The 26,471-nt window shown below is 43.3% G+C and overlaps 1 long non-coding RNA gene across 1 annotated transcript; it reads right to left on the reverse strand.

The window, feature by feature from the left end:
- Window positions 1–1,403: 1,403 nt before the first annotated feature.
- On the reverse strand, window positions 1,404–25,075 carry LOC142475194 (uncharacterized). Its single transcript, XR_012790783.1, has 13 exons — window positions 24,992–25,075; window positions 22,482–22,601; window positions 21,366–21,461; window positions 19,818–19,921; window positions 18,471–18,581; window positions 16,253–16,374; window positions 15,141–15,236; window positions 13,587–13,698; window positions 9,903–10,020; window positions 8,817–8,914; window positions 7,140–7,250; window positions 3,718–3,827; window positions 1,404–2,346 (listed from the first exon to the last, which is right to left on the reverse strand). It is a non-coding gene; the product is annotated as an uncharacterized LOC142475194 (long non-coding RNA).
- Window positions 25,076–26,471: the final 1,396 nt, after the last annotated feature.

The raw sequence follows: 26,471 nt of genomic DNA on the forward strand, positions 1-26,471 counted from the left end.
GTCGCTTTTTGGACCATATGGTGTCCCAGTTCTGGCAATGCGAACTGGGAAGTTTGGACCTGCTAAACCTAACGGAACCGGATATTTTAATACGTTTATGTTTTATGCTTAATAGTGTATCTTAAGGTATGGACAAAGACCCAGAAGAGATTCTTTTGGGCCATAAGGTAGCAGATGGCCCTGGGGACGCCGCTATGTCTAGGATTTAAGTGCTGTTCAAAGAGTTTTATCACCCTCACTGTTTATCCGAAGCCCAAACCAGGGCAGGTCTTAAGTGTTCCAGTTAACACCTTTCAACAAAGGTTTTCCTGCCAGAACTCCAAATGGTAGACTGTCTGGCATTCCTGACGTAAATGTGGGGCTTCAGAAATGAGACCCCCAGAGTTCTACTGCGCATGTGCCAACTAGCAGGGGGGCATGGGTCAGAATGCTTTCCCACGTTAGTGAGTGGCTGGAGGTAATTGTAAACCAATCCCCTGTGCTTAAGGTTAAGAATAGAAGGAGAATGGTTTATAAACTGCTGTCCACCCATATATCCTTTGTCTTCGTTTGCTGATATGGTTACCTGATATCACCTGAATGATTTCCTCACTGCTGAAAGAAATGCTACATCATACTTCTCATTCCCCAACCCTTAAGTAAGTGTACTTCTTGTTCGTTACTGTATTATCTGTTGTGTTCACCTATATTCTAAGGAATAAATACAATTTATTATATCTTAAGCCTCGTTCAGTTCAAACCCAATTATTTTTGTGTAATATTAATAAGCCTGTGGAAGCTATCGTCACAAGGAGGTATTATAGTGTGTATTGTGGGGAGAATTAGTGTGTGTGTTGTTTGGGAGTGATATTCGGGAGGATTGTGTGTGCAGAAGGAAGAATGAGTGAGGGGGGAGTAAGGGAGCAGGATTGAATGAGAGGGGGTCATTGAGTGATAGCGGGGAGGGGAGGGAAGAGTGAGGAGAGTGGGTGTAGGAGGGAGCAGTGCAAGAGACCGTCGGGGGCAGAATACATGGTGAGAAGGGAGGCTGCCTAGAAGCATAAAAATCTACTTCACCACTGTTCTGTACTCTCTTCAATACTCTGTGTTACAGATCTCTCTGGCAAGAAATGGGGTCCAATGGCAAAGACTGCTCTAAATAAGATAGTATAAATGAACACAGAGAGAAATTCCAAAGAGTAACCCAAGAAAATACAAGTGAAATCTAATCGTAAGGTAATTAGTCCCATTAAGTGAAATACATAAAGGAATAGTCCATAAAAAAGCACAAAGGAAAAAAATAGGAGTACTTTATTGTGATGTTACATTTCAGAGAATATAAAATTATAGGAAAACAATTCCACTTTGTTCAGAAAACCAGAAAGTCTTGGTCCCAGGTGGACTGAATTTTTATTGCAAATAAGTTCCTTAATACACAAGTAAAGAATATAGTTACTTATTCTATTCTCTACTGTAAGACGTGCCACATTGCCCAATATTTGGGTACAGTGCCCAGATTGTGACCATGCACTACAGAGGTGAGATTCCCCCAACTCCAATTTGCTACACACTCCAAGAGAGATTATTGTGATCAGAGGTGGAATGAGAGGGGTGAGAAGGGTCGCTGCCCAGGGAGTAGCCTGACAGGGGGTACAGAAATCTCTTTTGGTGCATATATTGCGGAGCTGCATTGATTGACTTGTCAATCAGCTCTGCTGCCTATCCCATTGACATCATGATCCGGCACTGTGATCAGCTGCAGCGCTGACCCAGGTGTGTTAGTGCAGCACTTTACAGGGAGGGAAGAGGTTGTGGATGACAGATGCTGGGGATAGGCCATGAGTACGGGCCAGAGTAAGGTGGAGACTTTCTGTACTCTGCATACAGGACACTGCATGCATGACAGTGTCTGTGTGTGTGTGTGTGTATTCCAAGTGTCAGTGTGCATAAGTAAGTGTGCTCTGTAAGTATGCCTGTGTGGCAGGTATAGGGGGGTGGTTCAGCTGGAGGAACTTATCCAGGCACAAAAGCACATAGATGCCCCAGATTATACCACCCCAAATGCTGATAATATCCTGCTGCACTTTACAGAAGATGATGCAGATGTCAGTGGGTGGTGGGTTCATTAAATCCATCCATCATATCATAGCCACACTGTGCATATGATGTACTGAATCAATCACAGGAAGACATCTCCATGGTAGGGGTAGAAGTTAACAGAATATGTCCAGCACTGTGGTGTGTAGCCCATAAATAATAATTGTGCACATTACAGAACATACTTGCAACTGCAAGATCATTTTGCTGCTTGTAGTGTTTGCTCTTGTCCTGTGCAGTGTTGTCGTAGATCCGTCTCTTCAGTGTTCACTGCAATAAAAGTAAGACATTGCATTAATATTACAGAAGTTTGGGAGCTGAAATCCCACTATGCTGCAGACATTTTCCCTTTGCATAAGATTCTTGTGATTATATCTCAATGATGATCAATAACAACTACATCATAACACAGCCGCTCAATACAAAATATGTATTTGCTATCAATGGTCATGGAGGCCAAACGTCACACAATGTACAGATATACTGCTGCGGCCGAGTTTATTCGAGCATTTGCCCGTTCTTGGCCGCAGCAGTAACCTGGCGCGCGCCGGAGGGTGCCGGGCGCACGCCGAAGCAGCGGAGGAGCGCCCTCCGATCGGGGCTTTCTCCCTTCCGCTGCCGGGTCCGTCGGGTCCCCCGGAACCCCCTGCCGCTGTCCCCCACATCGCGGGACACCAGTGCTCCCTCGGGGAGCCCTGGACGCGCGTGCAGGGGGCGCAGGCACCCGATGACGCGTGACCGTGCATCGGTGATGCGCGGCACGCTGAGGGAGTGCGGCTAGCACGCCGGGGCATCCCCCGGCTTGCGGTGCTAGCCGTGCTTCAATAAAACGTGTCGGTAGTGTAGCAAGGATTATTTCTTCCTCTGGTGCATTATGATGGGATGTGTTGTAAGATTCTGCATTATTAGCATCACTGAATCTTTTGGAAACTGAGTAATATTCTATGTTTTAATGCAATATTATGGATGATCAGCCGGTAAAATAAAGCTTACTGTATCTGTAGCCATGCTCTACCCATGATGTGCTGAATCAATGACTGCAGAGTGATTCAGAGTGGTAAACATGACTGGAACTCATCTCTGAATAGAGGACAGAACAGCAGTGCAGAGTAGGAGGTGAATGTATCTCAAATGGAAGACTTAGTAGCTGTGTGGGGAGTAGACAGTACAGACTGATCAAATAAATAGTTAAAGGAGTATCTTCAACATTACTTGGCTTTGTTATCAACATTGAAGTTTCTCTTGTTTTTTCTGTTCTTTAAATCACTACTACTGATGCCATGTGTAACCTGTACTGAGAGATATACTCTACTGGCCTAGATGAAACCATATGATGCAAACAGGATTCATCCCACTCCAGATTCATATGATTGCACCACTTCAACCTTTAATAAAACACATAGAACTACAGCAGTGCGCTACTGCACATGTTCTTGTTATGAATGGTAGTAGATGTGGTCCTTGGGTCAATACTTCATACAGCAGCCACACTCTACTCATGATGTATTGAATCAACAAAAACCTGCATGGTACAGATCACAGGAAGGGTAGAGTAGAGGGGAATATGTCCAATGCGAAACCCTTAGCAGCTGGATTGTGTGGAGTCAACAAAACGACAAATACTAAATGAGAAATATACACATTGCTTATCTGTCTCTGTGTAGTCATTTTCCTCCTCTTCAACTGTCTTTCAAAATTTCTCTTCTGACAGAAAAGAAACACATGGCTTCAATATTCACTGTTCTTCCCTCCTGAAATAAAAGTTAAGCATTGCATGGTTATGATCATACATACAATGAACCTTGCGCCAAACCATGTGATCCAAAGTAAATCCACCTCCCTCCCATAGCTGTGTTCCTTCTAGAGCTTCTACCACACAAGTCATTAATGTTCGTGACACTGTACTGCAGTCACAGTCTGCACACAAAGTACTGAATCAATTACATCACACTGAAAAGGCAGTCTACATGATGCAATAGTTAACCATAATAACTCTGTCATGCAAATGACAGGAAAACCTATATGTATATCATTAGGGGAGAGGGGAAAAATAATTAAAAAATAAGTGCGACAAATAAAAACAGATTATAGGAAAGTAAATCCTTGCCCTGGGAACTTTACAATCTAATAGAAATGTTAGAAGACTTAAAGAGAGGCAGCAGTTGGGGGAAGAAGTGCAGTAGATGACAATGCTTGTCCTTAATGGTGGGTACAATTAGTAGAAAGCACATCTTGGGAACAATAGTTGTTAGCAGTGACTGTGGGTGTGGGACAGTAGCCACGAGTCAAAGTTTTTTAAATGCTTGATTTAAGTCGTGAATTTTAAGATTGGTCTTACATGTGGGTGGAAGAGGTTATGTTGGCATATACTGAGTGTGAGGAAGTTTCACATGTACGGTGCAGTGATGGAAAATGGTTTCAGGCAAGTGAGAGAACAGTAGAGGTGAAAGAAGTTTACAGGAGACAGTTATGGTTATAGTGCAAGAGACAAGCAAGGGCATAACGAGAGATCAAAGATGATATGCAAGAAGGAGCAGATTAATGGAGAGCCTTAACAAAAAGGTAAGGAGGAGAACTTTGTAGGTGATACAAAAACTTGATGGGATGCCAGGACAGGGATTTAAGGAGATGAGCAGAGACTGTTGTGGGAGAAAGTGAGATAATTCAAGCAGCAGAGTTTTGCATAGGAGAAAGTTGTGAAGCATGGAGGCCTGTTAGTAGTATGTTAAAATAACCTATAGGATAACAGTATACATTGGAGTTTTAGCAGTAGGTTGAGAGGGGAAAGGGAAGATCTTGGCAATATTACAGAGAAAGAGGCAACACATTTTACCCATAGCCGTGCATGTGAATGGAGATGGAATTGAAGAGCCAAATGTTACTCCTATGCAACATGTTTGATGACAAGATAGATGGTAGTACTGTTTACTGTGATGGAGAAAGGGGATAATATGAGCCCAGTGTTAGACATTAAGTTTAAGGCAGTGGAGTGCCATCCATGAGCATATAGCCAGGAGACAACCCAAGAGTAGGGACTGGATTGCAGGAGTGAGAACAGGGGTGGATAGATTTGTGTGTGTATCATCCGCATAGAGATTATATCTAAGGCCAAAAGCATTGATGAAGTCACCAAATGATAGTATGTAGAGAGAAAGAGAGATCTCAGAACAGAGCCCTGATGTATACCCACAGACAGATCAATAGAAGACGAAGACATGTTAGCAACAGAGATGGAGAATGTGTGACAGGAAAGTTATGATGAAAACCAGGATAGAACTTTGTTACTGATACCAAGAGAGAGTTTAGAATATGAAGGAGGAGAGTGATTGAGAGCATCAAACGCAGCCGATAGATCAAGTCGGATTAGTAGGGAAAAACCTTGGGAATTAGCTTTAAGCACAGTCTGTAGAACGTGCTGTACGAAAGGCAGGTTGTAAAGGATCCAGGAGGGCATGTGATTTAAGAATGTTGACACTAGCAATTAGAAGGCAAACAGCATGAGGGATACAGAGCGGTAGTTAGTAAGGCACATAGGGTGTAGTTTGTTTCTGACAAAATGGTGACCGCTACAGGCTTAAAGTAAGAGGGCAAAAATCCAGAGAATAGGGAGAAATTGAAGATGTGGGTGAGAGTGGGGACTAAGAGATGCAGTAAGGTGTGAGGGGATACGATCTAGAGGGCATGTGGTAGAGGGAGAATAGAAGATGATTAGCTTCCAGCTCTGTAAGAGAAGAAAAGGAGTCAAGTGCAGAAGGAGATTTGGGTAGAAGGAGAGAAGGGGGAAGGGACAGAAGGAATCTCCTTTTGGGTGGCATCCACCTTGCCTCTGAAGTAGTCAAATGCTTGAGGAGAAGTGAAGGAAGGATGGCAAGTGGGAGGAGAAGGTCAGTGGAGGGAGTCAAATACAGAGAAAAAAAACAGCGTAAATTAAATTTGAGTGTTGATGAGTGTGGAAAAAAGTAGTGTATTTAGCCCTAGAGAGCAGCTTTATACAGGACAGGAGACATTTTTACTGTAGAAAAATCAAACAAAGTGTGAGATTTCCTCCGTAGGTATTAAGAACAGCGAGTGGAAGTGTGATGAGTGTGTTTGGGAATTTAGCCAAAGGTGTGGGTTAGAGGGATGAGTGTGTCAGAGCCTATAGGGGGCATATAGATAGGAGGATAGCATTGTAAGAGTTAATAAGATTGTTAGTTTAAGCAGAAAGAAAGAGAGAGAAGAGAGAAGAGAGGTTAGAGTAGATGTCAGAGGAGAGTTTAATTAAGCAGAGGCAAATCAGTGGGACAGGTAAGATGCGGTGAGGGGAATGACTGATTGTGACTGATGAGAGCAGAAGAGGTTATGTACAACTAGAGCCTTGTTAGTAAGAGTGGACATTCCAGAGGGCACAGGAGAAGGGAAGAGAAAAGTAAGGAAAGGAATGTGGATTACATTAGATAGGTTAACACTCTTAGTAGGGAGGCCTGATGTGTATATGAGCCGGTCCAAGATTATAAGAGATATCCCCCAACATCAGCGAGCATAGAAGGAGACACAGAGATAGGTGTAGAGAGAGACAGAGATAGGGATATGTAGAGAGAGAAGGGCGTCAAGAGAATGAGACAGATAGGCGTAGAGAGAGGAGACATAGAGAGAGGGGGCTTTGAGAGGGGGGCGTAGAGAATGAGGGAAGGTGGAAGAGAATAGGATGTGCAGGAGTGCATTTCATTGAGCAGTGAAGAAATAGCTGCAATAGAGGTCTGTACAAATGGTGCTTTGTGTAGACACATGCAAAGGTAGGGGAAGGAAAGTGTATAGAACATGTGGATAAAAGCAGGAGTGTGGAAGTTAGAGAAATTAGAAAAGTTTTACAGAGCAGTGAGGAAACAGTAAACAGAAAGAACAGGAGAGAGGTTACATTGGGATGACGTGCTGTGGTAGAGAGAAATGCTAGGAGAGAGCCTCCAGATATTAGAGGACATGAATTGAGAGAGCAAATGTATAAATCAAAACCGGAGGGGGAGGTATAGCACGAAAGCTTGCACAGCAGTTGATGAAGATTATAGTCTTAAAGTTGCGTGTACCTGTCAGGGCACTCAAGAAGGTCAATGCTCACAAGTGCAGAGTTCATGAAGAAATGCTGAATCCAGTTCCCCTCCAATTTAATTTTAATATAACTTTTTCATTCTTCATTACTGCAAAAAGCAAACAAAACAAAACCACATTGCATTACTATTTTCAAAATGGATTGAATGACATATTCAACAGTAACTGTGTGATGCCAATATTGCCTTCTCACTCGTAGGCCAGTACGGTCAGGTACCCAGTACTGATAAAACAATAAGTGCCCGTACTAAGTACCAATATGAATTATAAGGAAATGTAAAATCTCCAGGTCTCTCTCCATCTCTGCAACAGATATATGGATAAGCCCATATTAAGGCATCACGTGACCGGAGCCGTCACTGACTGGGTATACGCAAAGATGCAGGGAGATGCAAAGAAAGGGAGGGAGAGAGACAGGGAGAAGATGGGAAACGGAGGGAGGAACGGATGGCAGGCCTCTCTCTTTCACTGGTGCATGCAAGGAGCTGGTCCCAACATCCACAAAGTGTGTGTGTATTATTGGTTGTGTTTTATGGCGGTAGGAGGATAGTGTGTATATTGTGTGTGTGTGGGAGTATTATATTGTGTGTAGGGTATTATAGTGTGTATATTATGTTGAGGTGCAGAGGAGAGTGTTAGATTGGGTATCTTGTGTTAGGGGGTATTGTGTATATTGTGTTTAAGACTATAATATTATTGGGGAGATTATTATTGAGGAGGTATTAAAGTGTGTATTGTGGGGAGTATTAGTGTATGTATTATTTGTGGGTGACAGATGCTGTGGGTAGGCCAAGAGTACGGGCCAGACTAAGGTGGAGACTTTCTGTACTCTGCATACAGGACTCTACATGTACTGCAGAGGTGAAATTCCCCCAACTCCAATTTGCTACACTCTCCAAGAGAGAATATTGTGATCAGAGGTGGAAGATGAGCAGGGTCACTGCCCAGGGAGTAGCCTGTCAGGGGGCATGGAAATCTCTTTTGGTGCGTATGTTGCCACGTGGCATTGATTGACCGGTCAATTAGCACTGCTTCCTATCACAGTGACATGATCCGGTGCTGTGATCGGTTGCAGCGCTGACCAAGGTGTGTTAGTGCAGCAATTTACAGGGAGGGAACAGAGGTTGTGGGTGACAGATGCTGGGGGTAGGCCAAGAGTACGGGCCAGAGCAAGGTGGAGATATTCTGTACTCTGCATGCCCATCCTGCATGCCCAGGACTCTGCATGCATGCCAGTGGCTGTGGGGTGTGTGTGTGTAGGTATGCCAAGTGTCAGTGTGCATAAGTAAGTGTGCTGTGTGTGTAAGTAAGTTTGCCTGTGTGGCAGGAGGTGTAGGGGGGTGGGGGGCGGGGGGCGGTTCAGCTGGAGGACTTTACCCAGCACAAAAGCACATAGATGCCTCTGATTATATCACCCCAAATGCTGATAATATCCTGCTGTAGATGCACTTTACAGAAGATGATACAGATGTCATCAGTGTTTGGTGGGTTCATTAAATCAATCCATCATATAATAGCCACACTGTGCATATGATGTACTGAATCAGTAACACCAATCACAGGAAGACATCTCCATGGTAGGGGTAGTGTTGAAGTTAACAAAATATGTCCAGCACTGTGGTGTGGAGCCCATACATAATAATTGTGCACATTACCAGAACAACATATTGTCAACTGCATGATCATTTTGCTGCTTGTAGTGTATACTCTTGTCCTGTGCAGTGTTGTAGTAGATCCGTCTCTTCGGTGTTCACTGCAATAAAAGTAAGACATTGCATTAATATTACAGAAGTTTGGGGGCTGAAATCCCACTATGCTAATGACAGTTTCCCTTTGCATAAGATTCTTGTGATTATATCTCAATGATGATCAATAACAACTACATCATAACACAGCTGCTCTATACAGAATATGTATTTGCCATCAATGGTCATGGAGGCAATATGTCACACAATGTACATATATAGCAAGGATTATTTCTTCCTCTGGTGTATTATGATGGGAGGGTGAGATTCTGCATTATCAGCATCAGTAAATCTGTAGGAAACTGAGTGATATTCTATTTTTTAATGCAATATTAGGGTAAAATAAAGCTTGCTGTATCTATAGCCATGCTCTACCCATGATGTGCTGAATCAATGACTGCAGAGCGATTTAGAGTGGTAAACATGACTTGAACTCATCTCTGAATAGAGGGTAGCACAGTAGTGCAGAGTAGAAGGTGAATGTATCTAAAATGGAAACCCTTAGCAGCTGTGTGGGGAGTAGACAGTACAGACTGACCAAGTAAATAGTAAAAAGTAGTAACTTCAACATTACTTGGTTTTGTTCTCCACTCCTGTTTTTCTGTTCTTTAAATCACTAATACTGATGCCATATGTAACCTGTACTGAGAGTTATATACTCTACTGGCCTAGATCAAATTAAATGATGCAAACAGGATCCCTCCCACTCAAGATTCATATGATTGCACCACCTCAACCGTTCATAGCAATAACATAGAACTGCAGCAGTGCGCTACTGCACATGTTCTTGTTATGAATGGTAGTAGATGTGGTCCTTGGGTCAGTACTTCATACTGTAGCCACACTCTATTCATGATGTATTGAATCAACAAAAATCTGCATGGTACAGATCACAGGAAGGGGTGGAGTAGAGGTGAATATGTCCAATGCGAAACCCTTAGCAGCCGGATTTTTTGGAGTCAATAAAACGACAAATACTAAATGAGAAATATACACATTGCTTATCTGTCTCTGTGTAGTCATTTTCCTCCTCTTCAACTGTCCTTCAATTTTCTATTTTGCAAGAAAATGAACACATGGCTTCAATATTCACTTCTGTTCTGCAGTCTTTCCTCTTGAAATAAAAAAGTTAAGCATTGCATTATTATTATTATAATTATTATTGACGATACATACAATGAACCTTGCTCCAAACCATGTGATACAAAGCAAATCCACCTCCCTCCCACAGCTGTGCTCCTTCTAGAGCTTCTACCACACAAGTTATTCATGTCAGTGAAACTGTACTGCAGTCCCGGTCTGCACACAATCTACTGAATCAATGACATCACACTGTGTCACACAATGTCATGCTAACGACAGGAAACAATCTTTGTATATATCTTTGTATATATAATAATAATAATAATAATAAAAAAAATAAGACAGGACAGACACTCCTACATTGCAATCAATAGAAAATAACTGGGACAGGCACTTCAAGGATGCATACGGTCCCGGATAAACTGTAGCTACCTATACACGTGTGCCTTGTCTCTAGACTCTGCAAATATCTCTATTTATATACCACCCATTGTGTACTCAGCGCTTTACAAGAGAGACCAAAAAGTACAGGAAATTATTATACAATAAGTTCAACAAACAAAAACAGACAATAGGAAAGTAAATCCCTGTCCTGGGTAGTTTACAATCTAAGAGAAATGTAAGGAGACTTACAGAGAGACAACAGGTGGGGGAACAAGTGCAGTAGATGACAATGCTTGTCCTTAATGGTGGGTACTTGTAGTATAAAGCACTTCTTGGGAACAATAGTTAGTGACTGAATGAGTGACAGTAGCAACGAGTAAAAGCTATTGAAATGCTTCATTTAAGTTGTGAATTTTAAGGTTGATCTTAAATGTGGGTGGAAGAGGGTATGTTGGCATATACTGAGTGTGTGTGAGTTTCACAGGTAAATTGATGGGAAAGGGTTTCAGGCAAGAGAGCGAGTGCGCAGTAGAGGTGTAAGAAGTATAATGGAGACAGTTATTAGTAGAGCTTAGGAGACGAGGAAGGGCATAACGAGACCAAAGATGATATGTAGGAAGGAGCAGATGAATAGAGAATAGTGTTGGACTGGGTCCTCAACTATAAAAAAATGGGTAACGGGTACCCGGCCAAAATGAAAGGTTCTACCCGGTCGGGTACACGGTTTGGCACTTACCTTCCGGGTGGCGGTGACATCTAGGATCAGCAGCAGTCCTGTGACGGTGGCAGCATCTGTGGTGTCTTCAGCCGGCGGGGGAGCTGCAGGCTCACAGACACAGCTTACCTGCTTCGGTGCTGTGGAAGTGATTCCTGCAGCTCCCCCCGCCAGGTGAAGACACCTCTGATGCTGCCAACATCAGAGGACTGCTGCTGCTGATCCTAGATGTCTTAGGAAAGGTAAGTATAAAAGATTATTTCCAGCTGCCCTGACATTACCCGACGCCGGGTATTACCCGGCCAAGTCCACTTCTCAGTGGCCGGTTTCGAGTAATGTCCGGGTAGCTGGAAATGTGTTGGGTAACGCCGGGTACTCGGTACACCACTAATAGAGAACCTTAACAAAAAGGTAAGGAGGAGAACTTTGTAGGTGATCTGAAACTTGATGGGAAGCAAGGAGAGGGATTTAAGGAGGAGGAGGAGATGAGCAGATACTGTTGTGGGAGAAAGGGAAATTATTCAAGCAGCAGAGTTTTGGATAGATTGCAAATGAGAAAGTTGTGAAGCAGGGAGCCCTGTTAGCAGTATGTTAACCCATACGATAAGGGCATGCATTGGCGTTTTAGCAGTAGATTGACAGAGAAAAGGGCAAATCTTGGAAATATTACAGAGAAAGAATCGACAAACTTTAGCCAGTGTCGTGAATGAAGATGGAAAGGGAAGAGTCAAATGTTACTCCTAGGCAATGTGCTTTCATGACAGGATGATGGTAGTACTGTTTACTGCGATGGAGAAAGGTGATATTAGGCCAGATTTAGGGGGAAATATGAGGAGCTCAGTTTTAGACATTAGGTTTAAGGCAGAAGAGTGTCATCCATGGAGGATATAGCCAGGAGGCGACCCGAAACTAGGAACTAAATTGCAGGAGTGACGGTAGGGTGGATAGGTGTGTGTATCATCTGCATAGAGATGATATCAAGGGCCAAAATAGTTGATAAGGTCAACTAGTGATAGTATGTAGTGAGAGAGGTCCCATAACAGAGTCCTGAGGTATACCAACAGACAAAACAACAGGAGACAAAGACACGTTAGCAACAGAGATGGAGAATGTGTGATGGAGAAGTATGATGAAAACCAGGATATAAGTTTGCTGCGGATACGAAGAAAGAGTTTAGAATATGAATGAGAAGAGTGATTGACAGTATCAAAAGCAGAAGAGAGATCAAGCAGGATTAGTAAGTAAAATGGACCTTGGGAATTTTCTTTATGTACATAATTGGTTACATTGGGAAAGGCAGATTGTGAAGGGCCCAGAGGAGCATGTGATTTAAGAATGTTGATCAAACGGGAGATCACAAGACGTTCTAGCAATTAGGAGGCAAATGGTAGGACGGATACAGGGCGATAGTTAGAAATTCACACAAGGTCAAGGTTATTTTTGAGAATAGGGGTGACCACTGCATGCTTAAAAGGAAGAGTTGAAAGAGCCAAAGGATATGGAGGAATTGAAGATGTGGGTGAGAGTGAGAATATAGGATTGAGAGGGCATGTGGTAGAGGGAGAAGAGAAGATCAGGTTCCAGCTTTGTGACAGGAGAAAAGGAGTCAAGAGTGCAATGAGATCTAGATAGAAAAAGAGAGAGGGGGAAGGGAGAGAACGAATCTACTTGTGGATGGCATCCACCTTGCCTCAAGTGAGCAAAGGCTTGAGGAGAAATAAAGGATGGATGTTAAGTGGGAGGAGAAAGTCAGTGGTGGGACTCAAATACATAGAAGACAGTGTGAATGAAATTGGAGTGTTGATGAGTGAGGAAAAAGTAGTGTTTGACCTTAAAAAAAGGAGCAGAGTTTTACAGAACAGGACAAAGGTTTAGTGTAGAAAATCAGACTGTGAGATTTCCTCCATAGGTGTTAAGAGCAGCAGTGTGATGTGATGAAGTGTGATGAGAGCGTGCTTGTGAATTAAACCAATGCATGGGTTAGGCTGCGTCTATAGTAAGCACGCAACAGAAGGCAAAGTTAGCGCATGCCTGTCGCTCCAGCAATCCCTGCACTGAGGTCCGAGGCGACGGGGAGGCCCTGCATCGCTCGCACGCACTGTGGACGACCAAGCATGTGCCCATGATAATCACGGCCTTAGAGGGATGAGTGTGTCAGAGCCTAGAAGGGGCATATAGATGATGGAGGAGGAGGGAGGAGGAGATGATAGCATTGTAAGAGTTAACAAGATAGTTAGTTTAAGCAGAAAGTGAGGAGAGGTTAGAGATAAGGGTAGATGTCAGAGGAGAGAGTTCAATTAAGCTGAGGTATCGAGTAGGACAGGGGTGAGGGGAATGAGAAGTGGTGGACATTCCAGAGGGCACGTGAGAAGGGAAGAGTAAAGTGAGACAAGGAATGTGGATTACATTAGATGGGTTAATACGCTTAGCAGGGAGGTGGAGAGAGAGGCAAGAGGCAGAGGGTGGTGTAGGGGTAGAGGAAGAGATGTTGCATGTACCTTGTCAGAACATTAAAGAACGTCAATTCACACTGGTGCAGAGTTGATGATGAAATGCTGAATCCAGTTCACGTCCAATTCAATTTTAACAGAACTTTTTCATTCTTCATTACTGCAAAAAAAAAAGTAAAAAACAATGCATTACTATTTTCAAAATGGATTGAATTCCCCCACCAATGACTATGTGTTACCAATATATCCCTCTCAGTCCCACTGCAGCACATACTGTACCAGTGTGAAAGTAAGAAGGTACACAGTACCGGTAAAACAATACGTGCCGGTACTATGCACCATATGAATTATAAGGGGATGTAAATCTCCCAGTCTCTCTCCATATCCGCAACAGAGCGGGCTCCGGTCAGTGGCATGGATGCCCATATATGGGTATGCTCATATTTGGGCATCCCATGTCACTGACCGGAGCCGGCTCTGAGTATAGGGATATATGCGGAGACGCAGAGGTGCAAGGAAATGGGAGGAGGCACGGTGAGAAACAGGGAGAGACCACAGGAAGATAGAGGGCAACAACTTCCACAAGGTACTTGTATGGGTATAATTGTTTGTATTTTGTGCAGAGGGGGTAATTTCAGATAAAATACAATTCTCCACCCTCTACGAAACAATTCCACTTTGTTCAGTAAGCCAGAAAGTCTTGGTCCCATGTGGACTGAATTTAATGCAAATAAGGTCCTTAATACACAAGTAAAGAATAAAGTTACTTATTCTCTACTGTAAGAAGTGCCACATTGCCCACTATTTGGGTCCTGTGCCCAGATTGTGACCATGCATGGCAGAGGTGAGATTCCCCCAACTCCAATTTGCTACACTCTCCAAGAGAGATAATTGTGATCAGAGGTGGAACTAGGGGAGGGTGTGAGCAGGGTCACTGCCCAGGGAGTAACCTGACTGGGGGCACGGAAATCTCATTTAGTGCATATGTTGCGGCACTGCATTGATTGACCGGTCAATCTGCACTGCTGCCTGTCACAGTGACATCCTGATCGGGCACTGTGATCAGCTATAGCACTGACCCAGGTGAGATAGTTCAGCACTTTACAAGGAGGGAACAGATGTTGTGGGTGACAGATGCTGGAGGTAGGCCAAGACTGTTGGCCAGAGTAACGTGGAGACTTACTGCACTCTGCATGCCCATCCTCTCCCTGACATCAGGGGAAGGAAGTGGCCCTGGGGTGTGTGTAGGTATGCCAGATGTCAGTGTATGCATAAGTAAGTATGCCTGTGTAGTGGGAGGTGTAGGGGCGTTAAGTTGGAGGACTTAAAACAGGCACAAAAGCACATAGATACCTCTGATTATACCGCACCAAATGCTGATAATATCATGCTGTAGCTGCACTTTACAGAAGATGATGCAGATGTCATCATTGGTTGGTGGGTTCATTAAATCAATCCATCATATCATAACCACACTGTGCATATGATGTACTGAATCAGTAACACCAGGAAGACATCTCCATGTTAGGAGTAGAGTTGAAGTTAACAGAATATGTCCAGCACTGTGGTGTGTAGCCCATAAATAATAATTGTGCACATTACCAGAACAACATACTGTCAACTGCAAGATCATTTTGCTGCTTGTAGCGTATGCTCATCCTGTACAGTGTTGTAGTAGATCCGTCTCTTCAGTGTTCACTGCAACAAAAGTAAGACATTGCATTAATATTACAGACGTTTGGGGGCTGAAATCTCACTTCGCTGCGGACAATTTCCCTTTGCATAAGATTCTTGTGATTATGTCAATGATGATCAATAACTGCATCATAACACAGCCGCTCTATACAGAAGATGTACTTGCTCTCAATGGTCATGGAGGTAATACGTCACACAATGTACAGATATAGCAAGGATTATTTCTCCCACTGGTGCATTATGGCATTATGATGGGAAATGTTGTGAGATTCTGCATTATCAGCATCACTGAATCTTTTGGAAATTAAGTGATATTCTATGTTTTAATGCAATATTATGGATGATCAGCCGGTAAAATAATAATAGCTTGCTGTATCTGTAGCCATGCTCTACCCATGATGTGCTGAACCAATGACTGCAGAGAGATTCAGAGTGCTAAACATGACTGGAACGCATCTCTGAATAATGGGCAGCAAAGCAGTGCAGAATAGGAGGTGAAAGTATTTAAAATGGAAGATCCTTAGCAGCTGTGTGGGGAGTAGACAGTACAGACTGACCAAGTAAATGGTAAAAGGAGTAACTTCAACATTACTTGGCTTTGTTCTCCACATTGAAGCTTTCCTCCTCTTTAAATCACTAATACTGATGCCATGTGTAACCTGTACTGAGAGTTATATAATCTACTGGCCTAGATGAAACCATATGATGCAAACAGGATCCATCCCACTCGATTAATAGAATTGAACCACCTCAACCTTTCATAACAATCACATAGAACTGCAGCTGTGCGCTACTGCACATGTTCTTGTTATGAATGGTAGTAGATGTGGTCCTTGGGTCTTTACTTCATACTGTAGCCACCCTCTACTCATGATGTATTGAATCAACGAAAACTTGCATGGTTCAGATCACAGGAAGGGGTAGAGTAGAGATGAAAATATTCAATGTGAAACCCGTAGCAGCCGGATTGTGTGGAGTCAATAAAACGACAAATACTAAATGGTAAATGAGAAATATACACATTGCTTATCTGTCTCTGTGTAGTAATTTTCCTTCTCTTCAACTGTCCTTCAAATTTTCTCTTTTGCAAGAAAAGGAACACATGGCTTCAATATTCACTTCTGTTCTGCAGTCATCCCTCCTGAAATAAAAGTTAAGCATTGCATTGTTATTATGATAATACATACAATAAACCTTGCTCCAAACCATTTGATGCAAAGCAAATCCCCCTCCCACCCACAGCTGTGCTCCTTCTAGAGCATGCATGTCAAACTCCAGTCCTCGAGGGTCCCAAACAGGCCAGGTTTTCAGTAGGGATATCCTGAAAACCTGGCCTGTTTGCTGCCCTCGAGGACTGGAGTTTGACATCCTTGTTCTTGAGCTTCTACCACGCAAGTCATCCATGTGAGTGACACTGTACTGCAGTCCTGGTCTGCACACAATCTACTGAATCAATGACATCACACTGTAAAGGCAATCTACAAGATGTATTAGTTGTCCACACTTCCGAAATGTTACTTTTATGTCCAAATCACTTATTCCCATGACCTGATATTTGTATTTGTTATTTATAGGATTGTCACAAAGAGTTGATGAGGTCACCAAATGATAGTATGTAGAGAGAAAGAGAGATCTCAGAACAGAGCCCTGATGTATACCCACAGACAGATCAATAGAAGACGAAGACATGTTAGCAACAGAGATGGAGAATGTGTGGTTGTTTCTGAGAAAAGGGTGACCACTACAGGCTTAAAGTAAGAGGGTAAAGAGCCAGAGAATAGGGAGGAATTGAAGATGTGGGTGAGAGTGGGGACTAAGAGATGCAGTAAGGTGTGAGGGGATACGATCTAGAGGGCATGTGGTAGAGGGAGAAGAGAAGATGATTAGCTTCCAGCTCTGTAAGAGAAGAAAAGGAGTCAAATGCAGAACGAGAATTAGGTAGAAGGAGAGAAGGGGGAAGGGACAGAAGGAATCTCCTTGTGGGTGGCATCCACCTTGCCTCTGAAGTAGTCAAATGCTTGAGGAGAAGTGAAGGAAGGATGGCAAGTGTGAGGAGAAGGTTAGTGGAGGGAGTCAAATACAGGGAAAAAAAGACAGCGTAAATTAAATTTGAGTGTTGATGAATGTGAAAAAAAAGTAGTGTGGTTTGGCCCCAGAGAGCAGCTTTATACAGGACTGGAGACATTTTTACTGTAGAAAAATCAAATATCAATTGTGTGATTTCCTTCATAGGCATTAAGAACAGCGAGTGGAAGTGTGATGAACATGTTTGGGAATTTAGCCAAGGGTGTGGGCTAGAGGGACAAGTGTGTCAGAGCCTAGAGGGGGCATATAGATAGGAGGATAGCATTGTAAGAGTTAATAAGATTGTTAGTTTAAGCGGAAAGAGAGAGAGAGCAGAGAGGTTAGAGTAGATGTCAGAGGAGAGTTTAATTAAGCAGAGGCAAATCAGTGGGACAGGTAAGATGGGGTGAGGGGAATGACTGATTGTGAATGATGAGAGCAGAAGAGGTCATGTACAACTAGAGCCTTGTTAGTCAGAGAACGGACATTCCAGATGGCATAGGAGAAGGGAAGAGAAAAGTAAGGAAAGGAATGTGGATTACATTAGATAGGTTAACACTCTTAGCAGGGAGGCAGAGGCAGGGAGGCCCGATGTGTATATGAGCAGGTTCAAGATTATAAGAGATATCCCACACATCAGCAAACATAGAAGGAGACACAGAGATAGGTGTAGAGAGAGACAGAGATAGCTCTATGTAGAGAGAGAGGGACGTAGAGAGAATGAGACAGATAGGCGCAGAGAGAGGGGGCGCAGAGAGAGGAAGCGCCAAAAGAGGGGGCGCAGAGAGAGGGGGCACAGAGAATAGGATATTAAAGAGTGCTTTTCATTGAGCAGTGCAGAAATAGCTGCAATAGAGGTCTGTACAAATGGTGCAGTGTGTAGACACATGCAAAGGTAGGGGAAGGAAAGAGGAGAACATGTGGATAAAAGCAGGAGTGTGGAAGTTAGAGAAATTAGAAAAGTTTAACAGAGGAGTGAGGAAACAGCAAGCAGAAAGAACAAGAGAGAGGTTACATTGGGATGACGTTCTGTGGTAAAGAGAAAATGCTAGGAGAGAGCTTTCAAATATTAGAGGACATGAATTGAGGGAGCAAATGTATAAATCAAAACCTGAGGGGGAGGTATAGCACGAAAGCTTGCACAGCAGATTATAGTCTTAATGTTGCGTGTACCTGTCAGGGTATTCAAGAAGTTAAATTCTCACAAGTGCAGAGTTCATGATGAAATGCTGAATCTAGTCCCCCTCCAATTTAATTTTAATATAACTTTTCCATTCTTCATTACTGCAAAAAGCAAACAAAACAAAACCACATTGCATTACTATTTTCAAAATGGATTGAATGGCATATTCAACAATGACTGTGTGATGCCAATATTCCCCACTCACTCGTAGTGAAGCACATATTGTACTAGTGTTGAAAGTAGGCCGGTAGAGTCAGGTACGCAGTACTGATAAAACAATAAGTGCCCGTCGTAAGTACCAGCTCCGCAACAGTGCGGGCATCACATTAGTGACGTGGATGAACATATATGGATAAGCCCATATTAAGGCATCACGTGACCAGAGCCGTCACTGACTGGGTATACGTAAAGACGCAGGGAGATGCAAGGAAAGGGAGGGAGAGAGAGAGACAGGGAGAAGATGTGAAACGGAGGAAGGCACGGATGGAGGGAGTTCTTCCGAGCTTCTGCGGGCCTCTCTCTTTCACTGGTGCATGCCGGGAGCTGGTCCCAACATCCACAAAGTGTGTGTGTATTATTGGTTGTATTTTATGGGGGTAGGAGGGTAGTGTGTATATTGTGTGTGTGGGAGTATTATATTGTGTGTAGAGGTGCAGAGGAGAGTACTAGATTGTGTATCTTGTGTAAGGGTGTTGTGTATATTGTGTTTGGAGCTATAATATTATTGGGGAGATTAGTATTGAGGAGGTATTATAGTGTGTATTGTGGGGAGTATTAGTGTGTGTATTGTTTGTGGGTGACAGATGCTGGGGGTATGCAGCAATCCCTGCACTGAGGTCCGAGGCGGCTCTGCATCGCTCGCACGCACTGTGGACGACCAAGCATGTGCCCATGATAATCATGGCCTTAGAGGGATGAGTGTGTCAGAGCCTAGAAGGGGTATATATATAATGGAGGAGGGAGGAGGAAGGAGGAGGAGGGAGGAGGAGATGATAGCATTGTAAAAGTTAACAAGATAGTTAGTTTAAGCAGAAAGTGAGGAGAGGTTAGAGATAAGGGTAGATGTCAGAGGAGAGAGTTCAATTAAGCTGAGGTATCGAGTAGGACAGGGGTGAGGGGAATGAGAGGTGGTGGATGAGAGCAGAAGAGGTCATGTACAAATAGACCTTGTTAGTCAGAGAGCAGTCATTCCAGAGGGCACGTGAGAAGTGAAGAGTAAAGTGAGACATGGAATGTGGATTACATTAGATGGGTTAATACGCTTAGCAGGGAGGTGGAGAGAGAGAGGCAAGAGGCAGAGAGTGGTGCAGGGGTTGAGGAAGAGATGTTGCATGTACCTTATCAGAACATTAAAGAACATCAATTCACACTGGTGCAGAGTTGATGATGAATCCAGTTCACCTCCAATTCAATTTTAACAGAAATGTTTCATTCTTCATTACTGAAAAAAAAGAAAAGTAAAAAACATTTCATTACTATTTTCAAAATGGATTGAATTCCCCCAACAATGACTATGTGTTACCAATATATCCCTCTCAGTCCCACTGCAGCATATACTGTACCAGTGTGAAAGTAGGAAGGTACACAGTACCGGTAAAACAATACGTGCCGGTACTATGCACCATATGAATTATAAGGGGATGTAAATCTCCCAGTCTCTCTCCATATCCGCAACAGAGCGGGCTCCGGTCAGTGGCATGGATGCCCATATATGGGTATGCTCATATTTGGGCATCCCATGTCACTGACCGGAGCCGGCTCTGAGTATAGGGATATATGCGGAGACGCAGAGGTGCAAGGAAATGGGAGGAGGCACGGTGAGAAACAGGGAGAGACCACAGGAAGATAGAGGGCAACAACTTCCACAAGGTACTTGTATGGGTATAATTGTTTGTATTTTGTGCAGAGGGGGTAATTTCAGATAAAATACAATTCTCCACCCTCTACGAAACAATTCCACTTTGTTCAGTAAGCCAGAAAGTCTTGGTCCCATGTGGACTGAATTTAATGCAAATAAGGTCCTTAATACACAAGTAAAGAATAAAGTTACTTATTCTCTACTGTAAGAAGTGCCACATTGCCCACTATTTGGGTCCTGTGCCCAGATTGTGACCATGCATGGCAGAGGTGAGATTCCCCCAACTCCAATTTGCTACACTCTCCAAGAGAGATAATTGTGATCAGAGGTGGAACTAGGGGAGGGTGTGAGCAGGGTCACTGCCCAGGGAGTAACCTGACCGGGGGCACGGAAATCTCATTTAGTGCATATGTTGCGGCACTGCATTGATTGACCGGTCAATCTGCACTGCTGCCTGTCACAGTGACATCCTGATCGGGCACTGTGATCAGCTATAGCACTGACCCAGGTGAGATAGTTCAGCACTTTACAAGGAGGGAACAGATGTTGTGGGTGACAGATGCTGGAGGTAGGCCAAGACTGTTGGCCAGAGTAACGTGGAGACTTACTGCACTCTGCATGCCCATCCTCTCCCTGACATCAGGGGAAGGAAGTGGCCCTGGGGTGTGTGTAGGTATGCCAGATGTCAGTGTATGCATAAGTAAGTATGCCTGTGTAGTGGGAGGTGTAGGGGCGTTAAGCTGGAGGACTTAAAACAGGCACAAAAGCACATAGATACCTCTGATTATACCGCACCAAATGCTGATAATATCATGCTGTAGCTGCACTTTACAGAAGATGATGCAGATGTCATCATTGGTTGGTGGGTTCATTAAATCAATCCATCATATCATAACCACACTGTGCATATGATGTACTGAATCAGTAACACCAGGAAGACATCTCCATGTTAGGAGTAGAGTTGAAGTTAACAGAATATGTCCAGCACTGTGGTGTGTAGCCCATAAATAATAATTGTGCACATTACCAGAACAACATACTGTCAACTGCAAGTTCATTTTGCTGCTTGTAGCGTATGCTCATCCTGTACAGTGTTGTAGTAGATCCGTCTCTTCAGTGTTCACTGCAACAAAAGTAAGACATTGCATTAATATTACAGACGTTTGGGGGCTGAAATCTCACTTCGCTGCGGACAATTTCCCTTTGCATAAGATTCTTGTGATTATGTCAATGATGATCAATAACTGCATCATAACACAGCCGCTCTATACAGAAGATGTACTTGCTCTCAATGGTCATGGAGGTAATACGTCACACAATGTACAGATATAGCAAGGATTATTTCTCCCACTGGTGCATTATGGCATTATGATGGGAAATGTTGTGAGATTCTGCATTATCAGCATCACTGAATCTTTTGGAAATTAAGTGATATTCTATGTTTTAATGCAATATTATGGATGATCAGCCGGTAAAATAATAATAGCTTGCTGTATCTGTAGCCATGCTCTACCCATGATGTGCTGAACCAATGACTGCAGAGAGATTCAGAGTGGTAAACATGACTGGAACGCATCTCTGAATAATGGGCAGCAAAGCAGTGCAGAATAGGAGGTGAAAGTATTTAAAATGGAAGATCCTTAGCAGCTGTGTGGGGAGTAGACAGTACAGACTGACCAAGTAAATGGTAAAAGGAGTAACTTCAACATTACTTGGCTTTGTTCTCCACATTGAAGCTTTCCTCCTCTTTAAATCACTAATACTGATGCCATGTGTAACCTGTACTGAGAGTTATATAATCTACTGGCCTAGATGAAACCATATGATGCAAACAGGATCCATCCCACTCCAGATTCATAGAATTGAACCACCTCAACCTTTCATAACAATCACATAGAACTGCAGCTGTGCGCTACTGCACATGTTCTTGTTATGAATGGTAGTAGATGTGGTCCTTGGGTCTTTACTTCATACTGTAGCCACCCTCTACTCATGATGTATTGAATCAACGAAAACTTGCATGGTTCAGATCACAGGAAGGGGTAGAGTAGAGATGAAAATATTCAATGTGAAACCCGTAGCAGCCGGATTGTGTGGAGTCAATAAAACGACAAATACTAAATGGTAAATGAGAAATATACACATTGCTTATCTGTCTCTGTGTAGTAATTTTCCTTCTCTTCAACTGTCCTTCAAATTTTCTCTTTTGCAAGAAAAGGAACACATGGCTTCAATATTCACTTCTGTTCTGCAGTCATCCCTCCTGAAATAAAAGTTAAGCATTGCATTGTTATTATGATAATACATACAATAAACCTTGCTCCAAACCATTTGATGCAAAGCAAATCCACCTCCCACCCACAGCTGTGCTCCTTCTAGAGCATGCATGTCAAACTCCAGTCCTCGAGGTCCCAAACAGGCCAGGTTTTCAGTAGGGATATCCTGAAAACCTGGCCTGTTTGCTGCCCTCGAGGACTGGAGTTTGACATCCTTGTTCTTGAGCTTCTACCACGCAAGTCATCCATGTGAGTGACACTGTACTGCAGTCCTGGTCTGCACACAATCTACTGAATCAATGACATCACACTGTAAAGGCAATCTACAAGATGTATTAGTTGTCCACACTTCCGAAATGTTACTTTTATGTCCAAATCACTTATTCCCATGACCTGATATTTGTATTTGTTATTTATAGGATTGTCACAAAGAGTTGATGAGGTCACCAAATGATAGTATGTAGAGAGAAAGAGAGATCTCAGAACAGAGCCCTGATGTATACCCACAGACAGATCAATAGAAGACGAAGACATGTTAGCAACAGAGATGGAGAATGTGTGACAGGAAAGTTATGATGAAAACCAGGATAGAACTGTGTTACGGATACCAAGAGAGAGTTTAGAATATGAAGGAGGAGAGTGATTGAGAGCATCAAACGCAGCAGATAGATCAAGTAGGATTAGTAGGGAAAAGTGACCTTGGGAATTTGCTTTAAGCACAGTCTGTAGAACGAGCTGTACGAAAGGCAGGTTGTAAAGGATCCAGGAGGGAATGTGATTTAAGAATGTTGACATTCTAGCAATTAGGAGACAAACAGCAGGAGGGATACAGGGCGGTAGTTAGTAAGGCACATAGGGTGTAGGTTGTTTCTGAGAAAAGGGTGACCACTACAGGCTTAAAGTAAGAGGGTAAAGAGCCAGAGAATAGGGAGGAATTGAAGATGTGGGTGAGAGTGGGGACTAAGAGATGCAGTAAGGTGTGAGGGGATACGATCTAGAGGGCATGTGGTAGAGGGAGAAGAGAAGATGATTAGCTTCCAGCTCTGTAAGAGAAGAAAAGGAGTCAAATGCAGAAGGAGAATTAGGTAGAAGGAGAGAAGGGGGTAGGGACAGAAGGAATCTCCTTGTGGGTGGCATCCACCTTGCCTCTGAAGTAGTCAAATGCTTGAGGAGAAGTGAAGGAAGGATGGCAAGTGTGAGGAGAAGGTTAGTGGAGGGAGTCAAATACAGGGAAAAAAAGACAGCGTAAATTAAATTTGAGTGTTGATGAATGTGAAAAAAAAGTAGTGTGGTTTGGCCCCAGAGAGCAGCTTTATACAGGACTGGAGACATTTTTACTGTAGAAAAATCAAATATCAATTGTGTGATTTCCTTCATAGGCATTAAGAACAGCGAGTGGAAGTGTGATGAACATGTTTGGGAATTTAGCCAAGGGTGTGGGCTAGAGGGACAAGTGTGTCAGAGCCTAGAGGGGGCATATAGATAGGAGGATAGCATTGTAAGAGTTAATAAGATTGTTAGTTTAAGCGGAAAGAGAGAGAGAGGTTAGAGTAGATGTCAGAGGAGAGTTTAATTAAGCAGAGGAAAATCAGTGGGACAGGTAAGATGGGGTGAGGGGAATGACTGATTGTGAATGATGAGAGCAGAAGAGGTCATGTACAACTAGAGCCTTGTTAGTCAGAGAACGGACATTCCAGATGGCATAGGAGAAGGGAAGAGAAAAGTAAGGAAAGGAATGTGGATTACATTAGATAGGTTAACACTCTTAGCAGGGAGGCAGAGGCAGGGAGGCCCGATGTGTATATGAGCAGGTTCAAGATTATAAGAGATATCCCACACATCAGCAAACATAGAAGGAGACACAGAGATAGGTGTAGAGAGAGACAGAGATAGCTCTATGTAGAGAGAGAGGGACGTAGAGAGAATGAGACAGATAGGCGCAGAGAGAGGGGGCGCAGAGAGAGGAGGCGCCAAAAGAGGGGGCGCAGAGAGAGGGGGCACAGAGAATAGGATATTAAAGAGTGCTTTTCATTGAGCAGTGCAGAAATAGCTGCAATAGAGGTCTGTACAAATGGTGCAGTGTGTAGACACATGCAAAGGTAGGGGAAGGAAAGAGGAGAACATGTGGATAAAAGCAGGAGTGTGGAAGTTAGAGAAATTAGAAAAGTTTAACAGAGGAGTGAGGAAACAGCAAGCAGAAAGAACAAGAGAGAGGTTACATTGGGATGACGTTCTGTGGTAAAGAGAAAATGCTAGGAGAGAGCTTTCAAATATTAGAGGACATGAATTGAGGGAGCAAATGTATAAATCAAAACCTGAGGGGGAGGTATAGCACGAAAGCTTGCACAGCAGATTATAGTCTTAATGTTGCGTGTACCTGTCAGGGTATTCAAGAAGTTAAATTCTCACAAGTGCAGAGTTCATGATGAAATGCTGAATCTAGTCCCCCTCCAATTTAATTTTAATATAACTTTTCCATTCTTCATTACTGCAAAAAGCAAACAAAACAAAACCACATTGCATTACTATTTTCAAAATGGATTGAATGGCATATTCAACAGTGACTGTGTGATGCCAATATTCCCCACTCACTCGTAGTGAAGCACATATTGTACTAGTGTTGAAAGTAGGCCGGAAGAGTCAGGTACGCAGTACTGATAAAACAATAAGTGCCCGTCGTAAGTACCAGCTCCGCAACAGTGCGGGCATCACATTAGTGACGTGGATGAACATATATGGATAAGCCCATATTAAGGCATCACGTGACCAGAGCCGTCACTGACTGGGTATACGTAAAGACGCAGGGAGATGCAAGGAAAGGGAGGGAGAGAGAGAGACAGGGAGAAGATGTGAAACGGAGGAAGGCACGGATGGAGGGAGTTCTTCCGAGCTTCTGCGGGCCTCTCTCTTTCACTGGTGCATGCCGGGAGCTGGTCCCAACATCCACAAAGTGTGTGTGTATTATTGGTTGTATTTTATGGGGGTAGGAGGGTAGTGTGTATATTGTGTGTGTGGGAGTATTATATTGTGTGTAGAGGTGCAGAGGAGAGTACTAGATTGTGTATCTTGTGTAAGGGTGTTGTGTATATTGTGTTTGGAGCTATAATATTATTGGGGAGATTAGTATTGAGGAGGTATTATAGTGTGTATTGTGGGGAGTATTAGTGTGTGTATTGTTTGTGGGTGACAGATGCTGGGGGTATGCAGCAATCCCTGCACTGAGGTCCGAGGCGGCTCTGCATCGCTCGCACACACTGTGGATGACCAAGCATGTGCCCATGATAATCATGGCCTTAGAGGGATGAGTGTGTCAGAGCCTAGAAGGGGCATATATATGATGGAGGAGGGAGGAGGAGGAGGGAGGAGGAGGAGATGATAGCATTGTAAAAGTTAACAAGATAGTTAGTTTAAGCAGAAAGTGAGGAGAGGTTAGAGATAAGGGTAGATGTCAGAGGAGAGAGTTCAATTAAGCTGAGGTATCGAGTAGGACAGGGGTGAGGGGAATGAGAGGTGGTGGATGATGAGAGCAGAAGAGGTCATGTACAAATAGACCTTGTTAGTCAGAGAGCAGTCATTCCAGAGGGCACGTGAGAAGTGAAGAGTAAAGTGAGACATGGAATGTGGATTACATTAGATGGGTTAATACGCTTAGCAGGGAGGTGGAGAGAGAGAGGCAAGAGGCAGAGAGTGGTGCAGGGGTTGAGGAAGAGATGTTGCATGTACCTTATCAGAACATTAAAGAACATCAATTCACACTGGTGCAGAGTTGATGATGAATCCAGTTCACCTCCAATTCAATTTTAACAGAAATGTTTCATTCTTCATTACTGAAAAAAAAGAAAAGTAAAAAACATTTC

This window comes from Ascaphus truei, unplaced genomic scaffold, assembly GCF_040206685.1.
Source record: "Ascaphus truei isolate aAscTru1 unplaced genomic scaffold, aAscTru1.hap1 HAP1_SCAFFOLD_1094, whole genome shotgun sequence".
NCBI lineage: Eukaryota > Metazoa > Chordata > Amphibia > Anura > Ascaphidae > Ascaphus > Ascaphus truei.